The sequence below is a fragment of the Pinus tabuliformis genome, chromosome 7 (genome assembly GCF_031772625.1).
Source record: "Pinus tabuliformis cultivar Carrire ecotype Pingquan chromosome 7, CPIR1, whole genome shotgun sequence".
NCBI lineage: Eukaryota > Viridiplantae > Streptophyta > Pinopsida > Pinales > Pinaceae > Pinus > Pinus tabuliformis.
The window spans coordinates 1,665,422,636-1,665,443,414 of NC_142293.1; positions in this window are offsets into that span (position 1 = coordinate 1,665,422,636).

The following is a 20,779-nucleotide window of genomic DNA, read 5'->3' on the forward strand; positions in this document are numbered from 1 at the left end:
CAAAAAAAAAATTTGTTTTTTCAAAAAGCAGAGAGTCAAATTCGGGATAAAAGCAGTTTAAAACAAAGGGAAATATTGCAATGTAATCTCGTAAGGAGAAGCACATGGGAAATTCCTTATTTGGTTTTAGAAAAAGATGACAATTCAGCTATCCCTCTGTTTTCAGTTCTACCTGCTTTCTCACCTGAGTATTTTATTTAGAAAAAAACACTCAACACCACATGGAGGACAAGCTAAAGGAATTAAGAGAACAATTGGCCATGGTGAGACACATTGGAAGCATTAAAAAAAATCCCAGCTACAGGAGGAAAATGCACTGCTGAAAAAACAGTTAGAGCAACACGAAGGCATAGAGGTTTCTACAGGAAGTGAAGGGAAAGAACAACAAAAAGAGAAATCCCCTGAAATGTTGGCAAGGGAGGCAGCAGCTGTGCATGCTGCATTAAGCACACCTACAAAGCAAAAAGGAAAAAAGAAAAAGGCAGGCATCCATGTATTTTAAGGCCAGGAAAAGCATAAGAATTTAAACAAGCAGAATAGGAGGAGCAGTGGAAGGACATGGAAAAGAAACACAAGACAGACCACCACAGAAGGAACAAGAAGAATGAGTAAAATGCCAAGCTGCTGAGGCCAAAACTGTGGGAGGAATGAAGGCACAAACACCAAGGGAGAAATGGTTTCAAACACGGGTAGAGAGGACTAAACATGTCAAAACAGTAGGGACACACTCAAGGCAACCACAGCACAGGTCGAGGAGAAGGCACCCTCAGCCAAGCAGGCCAAAACAGTGGATATTGGTTCTACAGGAAGACAGAGGACTGTTTCTATAGGAAGCTAGCAGACTGTTTCTACAGGAAGCCAGCGAACTGTTTCTACAGGAAGTTTGAAAAGAGGGAAGCCAAAGGAGAAATCAGCTGAGATGTTAGCCAAAGAAGCCACCAGGGCCATCAAAGATGAGGAGAGAGATTGGTTGCTCAGAGAATGAGCAACACTTTCAGTAGGGGGGTGATGATGAGCCCCAAAAATGGACAATTATTTGGGCTCATTCAACCTCCTAATTTGACTTAATCCACCATTCTCATTAGTTTATTGCATGTTTTGATTATTTTTATGTTAATAGAGTGAATTTGGTTAGTCATTATGCCAACAAGTCTAATGGGTGATTTGTGTAGCCTTTTTGGTCAACTTGGAGACAAAATTGAAGGTCTTAATGAGCACTTGGCAGCCAAATTCGTGGGAGAACAAGCTAGAGGATTTGTAGGAAGGTGTCCCCTTTATTTATGGGCCCTTACCTCGAATTCTCCACCATCAGCTCGGAGTTCAAGGGCCACCGAATCAATCAGCACAAGGGCAGCCAAGCAAGTCAAGTAGGACTGCTGTTAACTACAAGTCTTGTGCAGCCAAGTCCCTAAATTTTAGGAGGACTGTTGGGTCCTCAAATTGTATAAATAAGAAGGCTTAGGGCCTCATTTTGGTTAGCTAGTTGGTAGTCATTTTTGTAGCTAGTAGTTAGTCAATTTGGGTTTTTTCTCTTTGTAAGCCAATTTTGGCATGATGTTAGACTCATGATTATTTAATAAAGGCAGGAAGCTTTGGATTCAATTCTGAGTTTTTAAGGGAGCTATAGCTCTCAGGTTAGGGACCAACCTGAGAGCAATAGACCTCCTCTTCCTTGTATTGTTACTTGTTTTCTTGCAGCACTTTATTTCCTCTGTTTTGACATGCATTTAGAATTTACAGTCTGCTGATTCGATTTCTTTTGTGTGATTGAGTAGGATTAGTTTACAGTTCAAGTGCTTTTAGTTGTTTAGACTAGAGTAGGAGGATTGTAATTCATTGGAGATCCAAAAAAAGGTTGATCGTGCACTCGCTGCCATCTCTGTTTAGAGATTGGGGGTGTCGGCTGTACCAACCACCAAAAAAATGCAGTCTTATGCTTTCATGCAAGCTGCCACACAGTCATTTCAGTTATAAAACCGTCCATGCATTCTAATCTTGAGCAATACTTCTTCGTTCCAACACCATGCACGATTTCTCTCCACAATTTACATTGCTGTTCATTGATTTAATAACACAGTTAGAATAGGTTGATGTAATTCTTGGTTTTGTGCAAGACATAGAGGATTTGTTTCTTTTACACTGCATAGATTTACTTTATCGCGTTCTTCTTCTTCTCAACCATGCCTGAAGCCACTTGCTCGACCTCTGTTCAGCTCAGTAGCCTTCCAACCCTTCTACTTCTCACGTAGCTCCATCTTTTCAACTTTTCCTTGCTTCCACCCTTCTATTCACCAACCAACTTTACCCACTCTTTCTCCATCTCATATCTCTGTCCCTGAGCCATCTCAAGCTCCTCTTTCATCTTACCCATCCATCCATCCCGTTCCTTCACTCCTCCATCACCCAAAACTCCCACGGTAGAACATCCTGTAGAAGTTAGCAGACTTCCTGTAGAATCCCTGAGTTTCCTGTAGGATCCCCTGCAGACATCCTCTAGAAGCCTGCAAACTTGGTTGCCGAGCACCTGAACATTGTGGACTTCTGTGGACTGATGCTAGGGATCCTCTGGGACCTCTCCTAGCCCTCCTGACCTTTCCCAAGCTTTCTCTCCCTTCGCACCACCTCTGCACAGCCAAACTGTAATAAGAAACAAAACCATAATCACTCCAACCACTTAAGCAAAAATACAAAAACAATGTTCTTTTTAATGGAAGTAGTTTGAGTTCATGCATTTCACATCACTAGAAGTAATGGCATCATTTTTAGACATTTGCACTCTCACTATTGCATCATAGAGGTTAAACTAGTCAGATTAGGGTTTACTAGGGTTTCCATGTTTTGGTTGGCTTTCAATTCATTTTTGCAAAGTAGATTACTTTCCGTTGAGATAGCCTTCGTCCATCATTTAGAAAGCTTCTTCTGAGAACATATAGAAGTTGGCTTGAAACCTAGCGGACTTGTGCCAGCTGACCAAGTGACAGCTGCGACAAGAGCTAGTACTTGTGCATACAGCACCGTCGCTTCCAAGTTTGTACGAACTACCAGGTTGATAAAATTAGAGATAGGAATCTCTAGGAGTTGTAGCATTATTGCTACAATACTGGAGCCCACCAGGTTGGAAAAGGGAAAGGCAAATTTGGGTCCGGGGATGAGGCCTAGTTTTTGTAGAGTTCTGATTGGGGCAAGGAAGGCAATCGTTTTTATGCTTTGGATTGAATGAATGGATGGATCAGACTGGTGAGTGGCTAAGGAGGGCAAGAATGTCTCAAGAGTCTTCCTCAAATAGATGAAAACATGTAAAATTAAACAAAATTTCAAGGCAGAGCATAGCAGTCCAATGAATTCTACCTCAATCACTCATTTGTTTAATTTCAGGAGAAAAGAGAAGGGAAAATGATAGACATAAACATCAATAAACTTAAAATTACTTAGAGAAAAACACCATCAAAACACAGAGCCACATGGATCCCAACAAGTGCTACAAAACCCTGGTCTTTCCTTTGCCAAAATTGCAGAAATGAAATGTACAATGAAGTGCCAAGCAATCCCAAGTATCCAACCATGAAAATGACTTAGAAATTACATAATATAGACAAGCCAAACCCATTCCCTTGCCTCTAGGGGTCGATCTCATCATTCTAGGAGCCGTTTCAACCAATTCTAAACAAGGAACTGAAAAATAGGCAATGAAACAACTTGCCTCTATATGCTAGGAAACTGATTCATTCATTTAATTTTCACTTTTTAGTGAATGAATCTTCTAGAACAAGTAAAAATGTGCCAATATTACATCATGGTCATAAAATTACATCATGAAATATCAAGAGTAACATCAAAAAGAAAAACAGGTCAAAACTGGGCGAATTTCTGAGTTGTACAGTGAAAAATAGGCAAAAATCCTCTATGCGCTGTGCCTGATTCTCTATGCGTCGTGCCACTTTGGAGCTAATTTTGAGGCACTCCCTGAAGTCCAAATTGAGCCCAAGATAGATTTTTAGAAATCCCTACCTATCTACTTTCCAACCCAATTGGAATTTCTAAATGTGGATGTCATTTGCCCCTCCAAAACCTCAATCTCCCAAGACTGCTTCCTGTGTGTCAAAATAAGGGCAGTGAGGTCATTTTTTGAGTGTTTTTGACCTCTTGAGGGCTCAAAACCTGCCCAAATTTCTTGGCCATGCACAAGAAACCATAATTTTTCATGCCAAATCCAAAAGTGCAAATTTTTGTAATTTGTAGCTCCCTAGCAAAAGCGTGTGCCACATGGCGCGGCGCATAGGGAGGAAAACCCTGTTTTTTTAGTGCAAAAATTTTCAAAATTCAAAAATTGCTTCAAAGTTTTTGAAATTTGGGTTGCAGGTCCCCAATCAAGTACCATTCTCAGCCAAAGAGGCTTCAACCAATATTTGGAGCGATCATGCATTTTGCGCCTCCTCAATACCCTCTTGGTGTATGCAGTTCAGTGGTGCAATTACTATCTTGTTCATATGATGAATCTGTGTCCATCATGGTGTTGCAATGTGTATGACAAGTGTATGTTTGATTGGTTGAAAATGAGAAATGAAGACTTGATGTCTTTGTCTCCAAGTGCCAAATATGCCAAAGGGAAATGAGGGACTGTGAGAAATATGGAACAATGGGTATAATGGAGTGAGGGAAAGGGTATGGTTCAATCAAGTGAAGTTTGCAATGTGAGGACAGTCACTTGATTGTGTTTTAGGAATGTGAGGTTTGAGGATTTAGGAATTTTGCAAATGATATGGGAAAAAGAGAGTAATAGGGTATGGTAGGGTTTAGGGATAGGAAAATAGGACTTTAGAAATAAGTGATTTTGGGATGTAGAGGAACAAGGGATTTAATAGGGATGATGGGTTTAAGGTGAGGGGAAGAATCAACACGGTGAAGGGGAAAAAAAGTCTTTGGCACCAAGACACCAAAACACAACCCTAAGGAGCAGCTTTAAAAAAGGTAATAAGGTTTGCAATTTGACATCACAAACTCTCATAATCCATTTCAATGAGCATCAAACATGTTAATGACAATTCCATAAACTTCTTGGAGCGAGAAGAACCAAGCGGATTGGAGTTTTTTGGAAACAAATGACAAAAATTTGAGTTCTAGCTCTGTGCGCCGTGCAGCATGCCCAATGTGCCGTGCCTCACCAATGCGTCGCGCCCTTGTTATTTTACACTGGAGATCAGAGCCCAATGCACCGCGCCAGTTATGTGCACCGCGCCACCTGCCCAGTGCGTAGCACTTTTTCCAAAAGCCTTTTGGAGGCCTTTTTGGTGTCCAAATCAGACATGGGATAGCTTGTTAGAAATTTATTTGAGTCTACTTTCCAACCTAGCTAGAATTTTTCAATTTGGAGTTCAATTATCCTATCCAAAGTCAAATCTCCCAAGACTGGTCAAAATGTGCCAAATGAGGCTGCCTCAAGGCAGAGTGCTGTTGCAGTCAACTTTTGAAGGTCTTCCGCAACTCCAAATTGAACTCATGATAACTCATTGGAAAGATATTTGTGTCTAATTATCATTTGACTCATCAAGAAAGTCATTTGGCCAACCAATCTAGGATAAAACTTGATTTTCCCAAGGTCACTTCAGAGGTTCATCAATTCTCCCAAGGCAACTGTATTTTTGACATTTCTCTAAACCCATGACACCTGTGTAAAAATTTAAGGACGTTTTTCTTCCTTGGCCTATTTTGGAAAAGAAACTCTCTAAGGTTTCATAAATTCATCTTTTATTACTCAGAAACATCATTGGAGTAAAACCTATCCCGATGTGTGGAATAGGGGATTTGTCAAAATGAAGCGAAATGAAGGGGATAAAGGGCTTCTAAATTCTTGAGAAAATTTTGGGAAGTAGGGAGGGATGTTACGAAGTAGGGGAAAGTGGAATATCATAAATTGAGTGAGGGGAAGGGGTCCAAAAGGGAAAATCACAGGCCTAGCCTAGAAAATTTCCAAGTTGTAGCAAGAAACTAGGGTTTGTGAAAAAATGAGGAATTTGGGGGATCTAAGTGATGGGAAGTGTTTAATAAGGTACATAAAGGATAAGGGAAGGTGTATGAACATCAGGATACAAGTTTTGCTAATGATTTGACCATCCAAGAGAAATTAGCTTCAAAACCCTAGGAGAGGGAAATGAACCTTACCTAGGCACAACTAAAGCATGAACAAGGTGCAAAATGACCCTTTGGAACTTGAGATGATGATGAAAACCTCTGAATGATGGTACACTCGGCTGAATGGTGACATGGACCAACATTTGGACAACTTTGAAAGGAGTGAAAACAAACCCTAGACCTAATGCCTAGTGACCAAATTTTGTTTGAAGACTCACTGAAATGACAAAATTTGACCTTGACACCTTAAAATCACTTTGTAAAAGCATGTTTGATCATTGGAGGAAGGTTGCAAAGACTGACGCTAACAAAGGGGAAGAGAGAGATAGTGAGACATAGATATGGAGGGGGGAGAGAGGGGGACAACAAGAAATAGAGGAGAGAGGGAGATAGTAACAGAGTTGGAGGGTGGAGAGAGAGTGTGTGTGATAGTGGGGGGGATAGAGGGAGGTGGGAGAAACAAGGAGAGAGAGGAAGGAAGAGAGAGGAGAGAGATGGGGGGAGAGAGATGGAATTGAAAGGGGAAGAAATGCATAGAGAGAGAAAGGTGGAGAGGAGAGGGAGTGACAGGGGAGAGAGAGAGAGAGTATGTTTAGGGGGTGAGAAGGAAAGACAAGGGGAGATAGAGATATAGATGGAGGGGGGAGAGAGGTGAGAAGAGAGAGGCAAAGAGAGGGAAGGAGGAAGATATATATATATATATATATATATATATATATATATATATATATATATATGAAGAGAGAAGGTGAAGAGAGAGAGAGAGAGAGAGAGAGACATAATGGAAGGTTGATAGAGAGGGAAGAAGAAAGAGACACACAAAGAAAAATACAGACGTAGAAGTTAGATCTAGAATGTCATGAATATTTTTGTTTTTCACTAAAATAGATGTATTGACTTTAGTGTACTTGTCGATGTCTAATCCTATTTGATCTCTTGCACTTTATGCATTGATTTTAATGTAGATCTCGATTTATATTCCTATTTAATACCTTACACTAGATGAATTGATTTCAGTGTAGATGTTTATTTCTACTCCTATTTGATTGCTTGCACTAGATGCATTGGTTTCAGTGTAGATATTGATTTTTAATCGTATTTGATCGCTTGCACTATATGCATTGGTTTCAGTGTAGATATTATTTCTAATTGTATTTGATCGCTTCCACTAGATGCATTGATTTCGGTGTAGATGTCAATTTCTAATCTTATTTAATACCTTACACTAGATGCATTGATTTCATTGTAGGTGTTGATTTCTACTCCCATTGATTTCTTGCACTAGATTCATTGGTTTCAGTGTAGATATTGATTTCTAATCGTATTTGATTGCTTGCACTAGAAGCATTGGTTTAAGTGTAGATTTCAATTTCTAATCCTATTTAATACCTTACACTAGATGCATATATTTCAGTGTAGATGTTGATTTCTACTCCTATTTGATTGCTTGCACTAGATCCATTGGTTTCAGTGTAGATATTGATTTCTAATCCTATATGATCACTTGCACTAGATGCATTGATTTCAATGTAGATGTCGATTTCTAATTGTATTCAATACCTTACACTAGATGCGTTGATTTTAGTGTAGATGTTGATTTCCACTCCTACTTGATTGCTTGCACTGGATGCATTGGTTTCATTGTAGATATTGATTTCTAATCCTATTTTATTGCTTGTAGTAGATGTAATGATTTTAGTGTAGATGTTGATTTCTAATCCTATTTGATTGTTTGTACTACATACACTAATTTTAGTGTAGATGTTGATTTCAAATCCTATTTGATTGTTTGCACTAGATGCATTGATTTCAATGTAGATGTTGATTTTTTATTTAATGCAACTAAATATATGATTTAAATTAATTTCAAAGTAATTATATTAATAGTATGCATAGATTTCAATGTAAGAACATCTCTTCCCCCTCCATCTATATCTCTATCTCCTGTTGTCTCTCCTTCTTTATCTCTCTACCTCACCCCCCCAAACATACACACTCTCTCTCCATGTCTATCTATCTATCTCTCTCCCTCTGTCCCTTTTCCATTCTCTATCTCTCTCTCTCTCTCTCTCTCTCTCTTCCCCTTCTATCTCTCTCTAACACTACTCTCTCCATATCTATATCTCTTCCTCCCTCCCAATATTTTTCTTTCTCTTCTTCTCTCTCTCCCCGCCTCCATCTATATCTCTATTTCACCCCCACAACATACACGCTCTCTCTCAGTGTAAGTACATAAGAATTATTCATAATGTGAATTGATTTATGTGTTACATCAATTCTACCATAACTACAATACTTGATTTTTCATCCTAAATAAAATGTTCACTTACCCGAAATTTCTTCTTCCTAAAACTGTAAACTATTTGTAATTGACTATATTCTTATTATTCTCATTTTCCATCATTCAAAATTTCCTGAAACTATAAACTAGTTGTAATTGGTTACATTATTATTATTCCCATTTGCCATCATTCAACATCATCAATCACTTTTCATTCAAACACGGTAATAGAAAATAACTAATATGTGTGGCAATAAGAACAATAGAAGAAAATAGTTTTAGATATATCGCAATGAATTTTGTTTTTAATTGACTATATTCTTATTATTCACATTTTCTATGATTCAACATTGTTACATTGTCACTTCGCACTAAATTTTTTTATTTCAAAATTCAAGTTACTAATAGTCTCTGTATTCTCAACAAACTGGGGTAACTAAGAAAAGTTAAAAATTAAACTGACCAAATTAATCTTAGACATATTTATCATATTTAAAATTATCAAAATAATTATTTGTTCAACAAATTTTGTATGAACGCGCATGAATGAAACTAGCCTAGATCCATCTTAACCCCGAGTCTATCAAGCATCAAGAGGGATCAAATCTCTTGAGGTGCAAACCTTTCCTCAAGTTTTGTATTCAAAAAAGAGGTTTTCACCTCGAGAGATTTGATCCCTCTTGGTGCTTGATAGATCTAGGGTTAAGATGGATCTAGGCTAGTTTAGGACATTGTTGAGCAAAGTAAATTGTAGGAGGATAAGGTAGCCTTGATGTAGCAAAGAATCCATATGGTACAAGCAATGGATTCATTCCTTGTGGGAGTTGATGTAATATAAGGATTCTTGTTTATTTATTTGTGTGTGTGTGTGTGTAGATATCAATAAAGAAAAAACATGGTTATAAGGTTTAAGTGCATGAGGCAAAAAATTTGGGATTATTATGTTACGTGCACTTTACTAAATAAATATTTTTTTTCTAAAGGTTTCATGCAAAGTAGATAAAGGTTAGATGATGCATGCATTGAAGTGTTGGATCTTCAATAATCCACAAGAGCACTAGATCCAATGGCTTATATGAATCATGGACCCCCTCGTGTGGTTGATGTTTAGTGGGGGAAAGGAGACGTGGTTGGGATTCGCTCCAAACCACCTAGATCCGATCAGCATATGAGATTGATTGTAGGGGCCCCCTGTCTCCCCAAATTAAAACCATTAGGGGGGTGAGCATTACCAACTGAATTTCCAAGGGTGATTTCACATATCATGACAAGCTTTAGAGCAATGAGGAAGCACAACCTTGGTGCACATCCAAAGGCTAGAAGGGCAGGTGGCTCAATTGAGAAGTAAGCAACCATGTTGAAGATATACATGCATAAGTGGACATAATAATGTGGATAAGGCAGTTTACATGGACAATTGATGTGGCATTCCATGTCAACATGATATCATGATGACATCATCAATGAAGTCACTAATGAAAATACTTTTTGAAGGGATTTTGAAGTCCATGCCCAAAGGAAAAGAAAGGAGATGATAGAGGAGAAAGGGGGGAAGGTATTCTATTATTCTATTTGTCAAAGGGAAGGGCAACGAGGCTCACGATTGCAACTATTAGATAGTAGTTCTTGTACAGGGAACCATTTGCACTCCTAGTTATGGAAATCAAGTTAGTTACAAGCCAACAATCTCCAAGAAATATTCTCAGGTATCTTCTTCCATTTCTCTTTGATTTTTTTCATAATTACTAAGTTGAAATACGAGATCCTTACTCCTGAAGGCCCTATTAATTTAGATAATATAACATTAATTGACCATGAAGTAGACATATATGACAGTCATTGTCACCTTCACCTATTTCAGGTTATATAGGAGGATTTAAGTAGGTTTGGCCATTCAAATAATACCTTTTGGGTATGTGAATATGGTCTAACGTTTGTCACCATTCCTAATTTGTATGAATTCCTTGGTTTATTTCTTAGTGTGGAATTTCTTATATACACCAAACTATTGTTTATAGCGATGGTTGTATTCTCCTTTAGATATCATTTGAACATATCTGTGATATATTACATTTTCCATCTGTTGAAAACCTCTAGTCACTCACCAACAAAATTTTAATTCAATTATATAGGGATTTATTAGAAGTTGAAAAGAAAACTATGCTGGAGTCTATGTTACTTGTTGGTTCCCCTATCCCATAATCAGCCTCAGCATGCCAATTGAGTATGTTCTCTGAATTTTTTCAAGAAGTCCTCTCTACCATTGTTGTATTTTGGGCCTTAATGATATACATTTTGTTGATGAAAAATTAATAAGATTTTTCAGTGCTCTTTCTTCCATAACAAAGACAAACGTAAATTTTTATTTCGCTATGTACATCTTACATGCAATTAATTTTCAGCTATATAAATTTAGTGATACAAGATACTTCATGTATCCATCCTTTCTTGTATACCACATGTTGTATTTACAAGTCATAAAATTGGTTGGTTTGAGCCTACAAGTTAAAATTGTAAGGGTGAGTAGCAATTAGTGATCTACTAGATTTCGATTATGATAAGAAAGAAGAATGATGAAGTTTTTTTTAGGGTATCTCGCAGATTTTATGTGTACATAATTTGTAATTTTGTTAGATGAAGTTCCCCAAAGATTTTTTCTAGAAATGAAGAAAATTATGTAATGAAGTCCTCATACAAGTGTGGGGAACTCGTACATGTATAAAATCCAAAACAAAATAAGAATATATGGTTCACAAGTGCCTCCTAATCAGTCCTGTATTCCTGCCTGTTAAAAATTTTTCATTATAATATATCAAGAAAATGATAAATTTAGGTCTTGTGCATTGTGTTCCGAGTAAGTAGGAGGTTATCTTCAAGCTTAAGTATGAGGTGGTTCCATTCATTGTGAACGCTAGACATGCCTTAAAGATTGTGCTCAAATACTAGCCTTAATGAATTATCCCAAAGGAAAAGTATGGGCTAATGATCCATACAATACCATCTCCAAAAAACGATTGAAGTTTCAGTCAGCCCCATATGACCATGATAACTAGCTAGATATTGAAAATTGGCAAACAAGTATTGAAGGGTTGAAGAAGAATCAACTTTAGAGAAATATATAGAGATTGATTTGGATGGTTAGAAAATAGTTATTAATAGAAAATTTAGAGAACGAGTCACACAACCAATCTAGAAAGAGGTCGAGGTGTGAAGAAAAAAACAACAGTGGAGATAGTGGATATTTTAGGTTACGTAGTGGGAGAAGCCATATCAAGAGACTTTGGTTTTCAAGTAGAATGATTGAGTCCTATAGTAACCTCTTCCTCTATAGAAAAATTGGAAAAAGGAGTATCTAAACCCTTTCCTCTTCCCCATTCAGAGTGGAGGTCTCATAGATTTTTATATTCTCTACATTAACCACAAGTTAAATGTTCATGTATCGGGGTAGACTGAATATATGCATCTTATCTCCAAAATTTTCCATTATCTCAAAGGACCATATCACAAAGTCTTGATTTTCTTACTAGGACTATATATTATGTCCTTGTTCAGTTGTAACCATACTCTATTTCCCACTCTAAATTACTTCTTTGTTATATGTTGATTATGCTCAGGCTTGTACTTTTCCTGTGACTTCTACAACATCTCTTGTACCTATAGATGAATTTTTCATATCTTCTCAACAATTTTTTTCCCTTAAAAAATCCCTATGATATCCTACCTCACTCCTCATTGTTTCCCATATGTAATATCCAAAGGTGAATGTGGTACATATCAAGAATAAGTTTCAAATAGGGACTTACCAATATAAGTGTACACTTATATATTTTAAAAGTATTGTATATATACCATATTTTCAACCCATGCCTTTGAATGCTTTTAATTATAACCCCGCAAAAGTTGCACCAAAGTCCTATTGACTAGTTTTATTTATCCATCCTTCTATGGATGAAATGGGTAGACCTATTCAACTTTGTGTCAATATTCTCCCACAATGTCGTCTAAAATACACTGAGAAACCTTATTCCCCTACCAAAATGATGCTCCTTGGTATCCCAATGTGTACGTAGACTTTTCAGAAGAATAAGTTTGCTACTTATTACTTGCTTATGGTCTTCTTATAAGGCATTAGAACACACATCTTACTAAACATGTCAACTACCAAGAATAGGTTGTCATGTCCATTCCCGGTTGTTGCTAAACCTCCAGAAACGTCCATGGGAACTTTTCGCAAGGATAATTAGGTACAATAAAGACATGATATAGACCATATTTTCGATTACTAGGCTTGTTGTTATAATAATTCATGCATCCTCTTATGAACCTAGCTACCTCTTCTTGCAACTTGTGCGAGTACACATTCCTTTGCAAGGTTTCCACTGTGTTCCATACACCAAAATTCCCTACAACCATAGAGGTGTGAGCCGCTATGATTAGCTGTATTTGGTCATGTTTAGGAACATGTAACTTATCCAACCTATAGAATAATGCATTCTCGAGATGGTAGTCAACTGTGCTACCACCATCCTACACATGACTCTGCCATTACAACTAATAAAACACCTCATGTTGATGCCTAGAAATGTCATGGCTCAATGCGTGAGAAATTTCCCATTCAGGGTCCCGATTAGAATATTTTACATTGAGATGGAAATCCTGACTAGTTCAAATGGGTTTCCAGTTACTCATGTCTAAGACTAGCCTAAGTTAACCTATCCTAACTAGCATGTACAATAAGAAGAAGGACAACCTTCAATTTGTTTGTTATGAAACCAACTCACAAGAAGATAGAAAAGATAGATCAACGCCTTAGAATTCAGCCTCTTTGAGGGGGTACCTCCTTTACATTACACAAATGAAAAATTCTTGGATGATTCAAATGAAAAAACCTCCTTTCTATATATATGAGTGTAAGGGGCCACAATATAACCAAGCCAACCTAACAATAATAATATAAAGGCACAAAAATAACAATAGAGGGATTCTGTGGGGCATAATAATAACAATATGGGGACAATAGGGGCACAACAATAACAATAAGGGATATAAAGACAATAGTAATGGAGGAATCGCTAGTATTATAGCGACCTAACATTCCCCTCTCCTTCAAAAAAGTGTTGTCCTCAACGCTTGAGTAGTTTTGGATGCTTCTGTATAAAATTCTCATCCTTCCATGTGGAATCTTCAATGGGTAAGTTCTTCCACTTGATGAGATACTCGGAAATTGTTCGATTTCGTAGTTGTCGAGTTCTTGTTTCTTTGACTCGTTCATGTTCCAATATGATTTTTCCTTCCTCATCAAGTTCTGCCAATATTGTTTGAACTGGAAGCTTGTCACCTATAACCTTCTTTAAGCATGAAACATGGAAAACTGGGTGCACTCGAGAAGCTGCAGGAAGCTCCAATTTGTATGCCATAGTACCTATCTTTTGCAACACCTTGTACGAACCATAATACTTTGGAGATAAATTATTATCCATCTTAGCTTGCTTGAGCGACATTTTTTTATATGGTTGTAGCTGTAGGAATACCCAATCACCTACATCAAAACTTCTTTTGCTGCAATGTTGATCTACCTGCTATTTCATTATATTCTACGCCAAGATGAGGTTATCCTTTAAGAGTTGGAGAACTTGTTGATGATGCTCGATGTGATCTTCCACTACTTGAACCTTAGAATTTTCTCTTAAATATGATGTGACAGATGGTGGATGATATCCTTAAAGTTTCATAAATGGGGTAATTTTTGTTGCAGTATGGAAGGAAGTGTTATACCACCATTCAGCCAAAGGAAACCATTTGACCCATTGTGTCTATTTATCAGATACAAAGCAATGAATATATCCTTCCAAACATTTGTTTACTATCTCAGTTTTCCCATCAGATTGAGGATGATAAGATGAGTTATGAGCTAACTGAGTACCAAGACAAGAAAATAATTTTGGTCCAAAAATTTCCAGTGAAAATGGGATCTCTGTCGCTTACAATAATCTTTGGGTTTCCATGTAGCTTTTGAATTGTTTCCATAAATGCAGTAGAAATTGTAATCGCTTTAAATGGATGAGATAATGCACAAAAGTGTGCATACTTGGTAAGTCTATCAGCTACCACCATGATAACACTCTTTCCTTCGGACTTGGGTAAACCTGTAATAAAATCCATTGAAACCTCCTCCCAATGTTGGCTTGGAATGGATAAAAGTTGTAATAGTCCTGGGGTCTTAACTGTTTCAACTTTATTTTGTTAGCAAACCAAACATTCAGCCACAAACTTTTGAATATATGATTTAAGGTAGTCCAAAAAAAAATCCCTCTTAACCCTGTGGTAGGTTTTTGGAAATCCTGAGTGCCCTCCTAAGGGAGAGGTGTGCAATTCCCTAAGGATCTTTTGTTTGAGTTGGGAATTCTTACATAGGTATAACTGATCCTTGTACCATAACGAATCATCTCTCTAGCTAAATGTATCAGACGTACTGGGATCTTATTGTATCTTTTAAATGAGTGCCCACACTTCCTTGTCATTCTTCCATTCATCCCTTGCTTAGTTTATCCAATCTGGTTGGACAGTAGAAATGGCACAAAGAAATGCTTCCACATCCTCATCCTTTCTTGAGAGTGCATCTGCCACAACATTTTGCTTCCCTTTTTTGTAGATGATTTCAAAGTCATAACCCAACATCTTTGTGACCCATTTTTGCTGCTCTTCTGAAGATAATCTTTGTTCTAAAAAGTATTTAAGACTATCATGATCTGTTTTTACCTTGACGTGTCTTCCCATTAGGTAGGGTTGCCATTTCTTAAGTACATGTAGTATTTCCAACATTTCCTTCTCATAAATAGCTTTGTGTAAATACGTTCCTTTGTTTGGACAACTTTCGAAAGAAATGGGTGTTTCTTCTTTCATTAAAACAACACCAATTCCATTTCCTGAGGCATCACATTCCATAATAAAGGTTTTTGTGAAGTCCGGTGTAGCTAAGACTCGTGCTTGGCACATTGCCTCTTTAAGATGTTCAAAGGCCTTCATTTCTTCTAGAGTCCATGAAAATGCATCTTTCTTCAATAATGTTGTTAGAGGTGCTACTATTCTCCCATAATTATTAACAAACTTGCGATAATACCCTATCAACCCGAGAAATCCTCGTAGATGCTTTATGGATGTGGGGATTTTCCATTCCTTAATGGTTTTAATTTTGCTAAGGTCTACCTTAACACCTTTATGAGATACAATATGACCGAGATATTCCACCTCTTGTACTCCAAATAAACATTTGGAGATTTTGGATATAATTATTTCTCCTCTAATAGTTTGAGCACCATGTCAACATGTTGGACATGATCCTTCCAGGACTTGCTGTAGATTAGTATATCATCAAAAATTACTAACACAAATTTTCTAACGAAGGTTTTGAAAATGGAATTCGTCAAACCTTGAAATTTAGAAGGTGCATTATTAAGGCCAAGAGGCATGACCAAAAATTCGTAATGTCCCTCATCAGTTCTAAATGTTGTTTTTGGAATGTTTTTAGTATTCATTCTGATTTGATGATATCCTAAACGAAGATCCAACTTTGTGAAGTAAATTGATCCATGCAATTCATCCAATAATTCATCAATGACAAGAATGGGAAATTTATCTTTAATAGTGAGATTGTTGAGCTCCCTATAATCTGGACACATGCACCATGATCCATCTTTTTGTGAACCAATAATATTGGAGCAAAGAAAAAATTTTGACTGGGTTGAATTATACCAGCCTCTAGCATTTCTACAACCATACGTTCAATTTCACTCTTTTGGACATATGGATATCTATAAGGCCTGATGTTTGGAGGAACACTTCCTGGACTCAAATTAATAGCATGATCATGATCAAAATAGGTGGGAGGCCTTTGAGAGTATCAAATACATTGGAATGATTGTCCAAGACTTTTTGGAGATCTGGAGAAATGGATGATTTCGATGTGGGAATCTCTAGTGAACATAATTGTGAAATTATGCCTCATTTTTCTTTTTTTAAAATCTTTGTCATTCTCTTAGAGCCGATTATCTTTCTCGGTTTCCCCACGATACCCCTTAATTCAACTTCCTTTCCTTCTGAAGAAAATTTCATGAAAATTTCATGAAAATTAAAAGCTATTGTACCCAAGGATTGTAGCCATTGGACTCCTAGTACAACATCAGCACCACCCACTGGAATGGAAAGCATTGGGCTATTCAATACATATTCTCCCATGGATAGCTTGATATTATGGCAATTTCCTTAGCAATTTATGGTTCCTCCACTTGCAACTATCACTTGACACTTTGGTGCTGGATATAGGAAGCAATTCAATTCCTTGGCTATCTTACAATGAATAAAGTTATGGGTACTTCCCGAATCAATCAACACTATTACCTTTTTCTTCTTGATATGCCCTTCTATCTTGATAGTTTGAGGAGTGGTAATTCCAACCAATGCATTACAAGATATGGTCGGATTCATTTCTTCTTTTTCTAGGGTTTGTTCCTGGTGTATATCCTCTTCTTTTGATGTTTCTTGTTCCTTTTCTTCCTCCTCTTCACAATCTATGTAAAATAATTTCTTCTCGACACACTTATGACCTTTAGTGTATTTGCTATCACAACTATAACAAAGCCCTTTTTCTCCTTTTTCTTCCAATTATTGTGGTGTCAACCTTGTAGGTTGTGGATGGCTAGGGGCAGCAACACTTCCATTTTTATGATTCTGAGTGATAGGCTTCCTTGTTCCCATAATTTTCCTTTCCATTTTTCTTGCCAACCTGAATGCCTTCTCCAATGAATCTAGTTCCAAAGGCAAACCTCATGTTGGATGCTATCTTTTAAAGTCCCTATGAACACATCAATCCTATGCTCCTCTGGAATGTCTTTTACCCTTATATTCAATTTTTGGAAGTCCTCAATGTGCTCCATTATTGAACCCTTTTGTTTGAGATTTATCAATTGGCTAAAAAAAGTGTTGCTTTTTGTATCCTCATAATGTGCTATCATTTCATTCATAAAAATAGCCCAAGTGACAATTTTTTTACGAGAGCAAAGCCATTAATACCATACAAACTGATTTGGTTCCAAATATAAAGTTGCAATGCATACCTTTTGTGTGTTTTACACATTATGGAGATCGAAAAATTGCTCCATTTGTAGTATCCATATTCTGGGATCCTTGCCATCAAACTTCCTCATATCGATCTTTGGAACATGGTGGTTCTTCGATCCAACATTAGAGTCTATGAAATCATGATTAGCATTTATTTTGTTCTCATAATGAGTTTCCTTTACTACCCTTTCACCACTAGTAAGCATTTCTTGTAGAAACATTGTCAAATCTGTGTTCAAATCTGTCTTCAAATCTTCCATGCCTTTCTTTAAATCATCCATCTTAGCTTCCACACCATCCATCTTAGCTTCCACATCATTCATCTTAGCTTCTATGCCTTCCTTTAAACTATCCATCTTAGCTTCCATGCCTTTCTTTAAACCATCCATCTTAGCTTATATGTCTTTCTTTAAACCATCCATCTTATTTTCTGTTACTTTTTGTGTGAGTGAAATTTGTTGCACTTGGTATCGTAATTTTGATATATCATGTTGCATTTCTTTCTCTTCTTTATGAGTCATACTAGAGATTTCAGGTTGCTTACTAGGTGTTTCCATTTTCCTTCTTCGGGGCATCAATTACCGATAATAATGCTTCACTATGCCCTTTGAATTTCTTCAAACTAATTTTTCAAACCAAGCTTTTGTAAAAATAAAAAAAAAACTACACACCTTTTTTCACTTTGTAGGAGCTCGATATTGAATCTGATGTATACCTGTAATTTTGGATCTCCTAGGTCTGAAATTTCTTTCTGCGGTAACCCTCTGAGTAATATTTCTAACCCTGTAAGTTTGATCAAGATTGGATTCTCCAATGAAAAGTTATGCCAAATCTCCCACGATGACTTGAGTATAGACTGGTTCAGTAGAGAGAACTTGTACGACGTTTCAAATGTCATTGTTTCAACTTTAGGTTTTAAAAATGGTACCCAAAAAAACTACAGTCCGTCCTCTTTATGTAACTTCTGACAAAAATTCAATCTGATGCTTGGAGCGAAAGTTATGACAATTTTCCCAAGGTAACGTGTTTGGAATGTAATTCGGGAGTTTGCAAAAACCATAACTTCCCCAGATTATATCTCTGAAAATATAGTGATACAAGATATTAAATGTGGATCCGAGGTTTAGAATGATTTCTTCTCAAATGTGTTTTTTTTAGCTTCTTAAAATTCATAGGGAAAGCGTTATAGTGAAAATTCCACGATGACCTGTTTTAGATGAAATTGTGGAGCTTGCAAAACCCCTAACTTCCTCAGATCCTATCTCCAAAAATATAGCAAGACAAAATCTGAAATTCAGACCCGAGGTTCAGCGAGATTTATTTTCAAATGGGTTTTTTTTTAGCTTTTGAAACATCGTGGAAAAAACGCTATAGTTAAAATTCCACGATAACATGTTTGGAGCAGTGAAACCCTAAAATCCAAAGCTCTTATACCAAATGTTATGAAACCAACTCACAAAAAGATAGAAAAGATAGATCAATGCCTTAGAATTTAGCCTCTTTGAGGGAGCAACCTCTTTTACATTACACAAATGAACAATGCTTGGATGATTCAAATGACAAAACCTCCTTTCCATATATAGGAGTCTAAGGGATCACAATATAACCAAGCAGATCTAACAATAATAATATAAAGGCACAAAAATAACAATAGAGAGATTCTATGGGGCACAATAATAACAATATGGGGACAATAGGGGCACAACAATAACAATAAGGGATACAATGACAATTGTAATGGGGAATCACTAGTATTATAGGGACCTAACATTGTTTATGAGTGGTAATTATCAAGATTAGAACACTTGAGAGAAAAATGAGTCATCTTTATGATATTGTTTGGGTGAGATGACCCTTTATGGTTGGACTAAAACAAGGGCTTGGTCTATCCAATGTGAGGCTTGCTCCTATGTAAGGAGACTTAAAGAATACAATAATCAAATGCAACTAGTTTTTTGATGCAAAAGAACCTAAAAGGAAGCCTATCTTAACTAAGTGCAAGATAGCCTCATCCCTAGTCAAGAGCTAAAGTGTTCTAATAGGAAGGGCAAGAACTGTGTCTGATCTTAGGATGAAGGTTCACTCACAAATCCCAAAGCAATTTGTAGGTATATGAATTTCTTTAGCACAAACATATATAAAACAACCGCGATAGAAAACTATAAAGCTGACTTTATTTACATACCTGAAATCAATTATAAAATGAGTTAATTATAAATTTCATATAACCAGAGAGAATAATCTTCTCCACAGGATACAAGGCAACACTAAAAATAATTTGTAGAGATAAATAAATAATTATCTATCTTACAAACAAATCCCATTTAACTTATTTTTTTTTTATGAAAACAAATAACAAGATTGGTTTTTGTTCATTTATTTTGTTATAAACAAAAGTTGTTTTTAAATAAAAACATTAAATGCCATATAATAATATATTAATGTACTATTATAAAAATATCATTTAACATTTATATGATAAATTATATAAATATCAATATATATTATATATAATATTTATATTATATATAGTATATATTTTATAAGTTAATCACAACAAAACATGTTAAAATTAAAGAACAGACATGGCATTTACATGAAATATATATTAAACTATCAGAAAGAAACGGTCTTATGATTTTTTTCATATGCAGGACAAAGATACCAAAGTCATATAAATTACCACTGAGCAAAAATATAGGTATGCCATGGACGACAGAATGTAATTTGCGCATCCCCAACAAGCCAATTCGAACACAACACCCTGATATGAAATCTTCAGAAAGTCAATTCATCTCCAGCAAGCCAATTTGACTCCTCCTTTCACCGCGTTCTTCTTCTCTTTTTCTTTCTGCATTTTCGAAACCCTCTCCAAAGAATTCCGAATCCAAATTTCTCTGCATCATTCCTCCCCCTAATTTCTCTGCGTTTTTAATTTCTTTGCATTGCCCTCCGTCGATCCCCCCTCCTTTACTTTCAAGACTTCGATTTAATTTTTATATCGTCTTTGAAGATTCTTAATGATTTCTGCCTCTCCAACTTTATTCCAAAATCAGAAGTTCTTCCCCTTGAATACACATGGATTTCTTTGTCCCTAGAGCGAGCAGATTCAAATTCTAGTCCGAGTTCACTGCCGAGATTCTCATGGTTCTTCCCAAATGAAAATGTATCTGGTGTGGATTGCATTAAAATGCAGGGTGTTCCATGAACAAGCAAATCATAAATCTCCTCTATTTCTCTGTGTTTTCTTTT